This window comes from Ceratina calcarata, unplaced genomic scaffold (genome assembly GCF_001652005.2).
Source record: "Ceratina calcarata isolate Rehan_Ccalc_2016 unplaced genomic scaffold, ASM165200v1 scaffold676, whole genome shotgun sequence".
Lineage (NCBI taxonomy): Eukaryota > Metazoa > Arthropoda > Insecta > Hymenoptera > Apidae > Ceratina > Ceratina calcarata.
The window spans coordinates 2976-7022 of NW_017178020.1; positions in this window are offsets into that span (position 1 = coordinate 2976).

Here is a 4047-nt window from a genome sequence, read left to right on the forward strand (position 1 = left end):
CAAAATCGTGTCAGTCTCAGTGATAGAAGAGGAGAAGAACCTAAAAAGAAAAACACCTGAGAAATTACACTACTGTATCAAAAATTTCTTTGAAAATCCGGAGATAAGAGTTCCGAGTATTAAAGAGCACGTGATCGATAGATTCATAGAGGCAAGAGAATTTTACATTCTAAAGTATATAATAGATCAAAAGAGTAGGAGTTTCCCGACCTGTGTATACGACCGTGACGAAGATAAAGAATGTGGCATGTCACATGGAAGAAAGCAGACGGCCATTTTGATCTCGAACGACTTAGTGGACTAGTACAAAGCCAAGGCGATAATTGATACAGTAAAAAGTTTAAAAAGTGAAAATATAAAAGACAAAATCGTGTCAGTCTCAGTGATAGAAGAGGAGAAGAACCTAAAAAGAAAAACACCTGAGAAATTACACTACTGTATCAAAAATTTCTTTGAAAATCCGGAGATAAGAGTTCCGAGTATTAAAGAGCACGTGATCGATAGATTCATAGAGGCAAGAGAATTTTACATTCTAAAGTATATAATAGATCAAAAGAGTCAGAACAAAAACCAGAAAAGGGGATCTAATTTAGTAAAACAATACAAACATCTGAATCGATTCAAGCAATCTATTGTATCAGTCTCAATGTTAAATAGGTTTAAGGCGGAGGTAAAAGTAAGAGATATAGAAGTAGCAAATACACTGCTCAAAGAAAGCGTGGACCACTCAACTATGAGTGCGTACATTCCTAAAAGGGCAGAAGAAAGATGGGGAGTCATGACGAATTGGCCGGATTCTATCCCGGAGCATATCAACGATCTCGATCCAGGACAGGAGAGAGTGGCTTTCAAGAGATTAAAGAAAAAAAGAATAGTGGATAAAAAGATCTTCTGGGCTGAAAGCTCAACGATTCTTTGTAAATTTAAAGAGAACCAGCTTCCGACGAGCCTCTCATTATATGGAGGAAAAGTGGGAATTAGGGTGAAGCCCTACATAAGTGTTAGGGATAGGCGACCCTAACGGGGTTCGGCCGGGAGAACGGGTTGGTTTCAAAATAACCGAATCAGAAATTTACGGAAAAACCTGGTTTATTTGTAAGAATGTCTCGTGCCGGCGAAGCTAGTGCTGCTGGAGCTCCGGGAATTTTCCTTCCGGATGTCCTGTTCGGCCCTTGATTCCGCCGATGACTATCCTGGACCGATTTCTCAGCGTTTCTCGCGTCTAGCGGCGGCGTCTGCTCCCTCGCTCTTGCACGTTTCCGTCGCGGCTCAGGGATCGGTCACGTCGTCGCATACGATCACTGCAAAATACAACTCACTAAATATAGGCTCAAGTCAATTTTAGAGCCGCAGCTGAATCAGATCAGCAGCGTGCTGAGTGGACTGTATTTTCCGGAGGCTTTCCGCACTCCGCTTTGGTCTTTCGAATAACTCCGAAAGGAGACCGGAACCGTACGCGTTGATTACTCAACGAACGGTGTTCTGTTGCCACTGCTCACCTCTTCGTTGCACTTTGTAAGAGTGGAGGCCTCGGGAGGGCCTCAAGTCTCAGCGCTATACGGAACCGAATTCTCTTATCAGCCGGGCTGAGACCCGTTAAGTGGTGAGGTGCAGAAGAAGGTGCAGGGATACCTGACAAAAGCACGTCCCGTATTCGGGAACCTCGCGAATACGGTGGCTGCTCCCTCACGTACGTCTTCTCACTGAACCACAGGAGACAGCTGTCGGTCGAACGGTCGCGGACACACGAATGTAATCGGTGTGTCCTTCGCTGTGCAGGTCGCACTCGAAAGGTGCTGTATTCACCAATGCTGGAGCCGCCGCAGTGTATCCTACACTGAGATGCTGTGTTCTCTAGCGATTGGGGTCCGCAAAGTTGAACGTCCGACGCGTACTCCACCGGGAAGTCGTACTCTATGGTACTGTATTCACCAAGGCTGGGGTCCGCACGGTGGAATAATCGACACGTGGAACTCGACACTGTATGACTCGTCGATCAAGTTCAATCGTCGGCACAGTAAAGACTCCGGCACGGGAAACTACGCCGATCACTTTTAATCCTCGACACGATACCCTCAACTCGGGAATCCTCGATATGGAAACGAATCGACCCCGAATCCTCAATACGGAATTAATTGCGCCGCACTCCTTTACACGGGAAAAACCGATACGCGGAACTCCTCGATGTATAAAATCCGATACAAGAATGATCGTCTTTTCGAAGACGTCCTTCACCTCGGTCGTCGCAAGGTGGGAATCACAAGGTATCTTTATCTCGCTCGTTCCCAGGTGACACGTCACGCGCGTATCTACGTACTCCGTCGCGCTCTGCCCGATTCGAACTTTTTCCGGTCGCAGAATCTAAACATCGCGACCGTTAAAACGACCGAGCCGGCAAGAAACTCGGCACGTGTAACTATGGTTTTATATTATCGCGGTGACTTTCTCGGAACCTCAATACAGTTCCGAGATTATTATTATTTCGAACGATTAAAATTAAATCAGAGAGGCGATTTTGAAATTAACTTATTCCATTTTTAAACATAAGAATCATAAAGGTATGTTACAGATGTTTAAAATTTGGACATTTCCAAAATTTTTGCCGTTCTTCGATTAAAAAATGCTTTCGTTGCGGGAAAGAATTCAACGGTCCCTGTGTAGAGATTTAAATGTATCAATTGCAAAGGCGATCATGGCTCGCTAGATAAAGCATGCCCTATATACTTGAGGGAAAAGAACATTGCAAAGATTATGGCATATACTAATGTGGCTTATAAAACGGCAAGACAGACAGCCTTGGAAGAGGATGCAGTATACTTTCACTAGATAAAACCAAAAGAAGTACTCAAATCAACCAGTAGAATACGAGTATCTACAAGAAAAGTTCGGTCAAGATGCAAACAATAACCAGAACTTAGCCTTTAGTAAGAAACCACAGAGAGAATTCTGGGAAAATGTCAATCACAACCGGCAGAATTCAAGATGGAAGAATAAAGAATGAGTTGACAGATTAAGATATAACTTATCATCCGATAATAACAGATACAGTGTACGCAGTAGACGCAGAAGAGAAGTTCGTAAGACCCCCTGTTGCAAATAAAAAGATTGACGTCAACATGAGAATCAAAAGAAGAATTCCGAACCAACGGTATGAACATACAGGGTGTTCCGGAAAGATTGTTAGAGTCGAAAATGGCAGATGGGGAGGAGCATTGTGAACAACAATTTCCTTTGGTAAAATACGAAATGGGGCTTGGTTACCGAGTTATTAACGAAAAACACGGACCAATCAGAGGGCTCGGTTGAGGCGGTCTCCGTTTCGGGAGCGCTGGCTCGGAGTCAGGCGGCCGGCTTTTCTTGTGTTTGAACAAGCGCTCCGCTCAATACGAAGCGTTTTAGGAAAAATAACGAATAACAAACTACATGAATAATAATGCAAGGAAATTGTTGTTCGTACGTTATTATGAATAACAATTAATATACTTAATCGTTATTTACGTGGAATGGACGGTGAAATGATAGATTGTTGATAATTGATGAATGATGATGGGATAAATGAGGAATTAACAAGTCGCAGGCAATACTGAATTAAAAAGAAAATGCAAGAACTGTAGAGATTAGACTTACCCATTCATTCGCTAGTGCACCTGCTCACGATGGGCCACGGTCAATGGGTCAGCGTCTTTGCCGCTCGCAGATAGGCCACAGCTGATCTTCTGTTCAGGGAAGGATCCCCGCAATCCACTGCACGATCATTGTCACTCTTAAAAATTTTAACACACTATGATTGTTGCTCCTACGTTCTATCAATACACGTCTTTCAAAGGAGCCGATCCCAGAAAGAATCCCAAAAAGTATGCAATATAACAAACGCGGACCATTAACAATTTTGATATCTTTTTCGAATCAACTAAACAGTAGTCATAAATAATTAACACAACATTTGCGGAAAATAATGAAAATTAAAAATTATGCAAACTCCTTGACATTTTCGATTCCTTAATATATCTACATTACTTATATAAATAACGTATACTTCTTGTATTT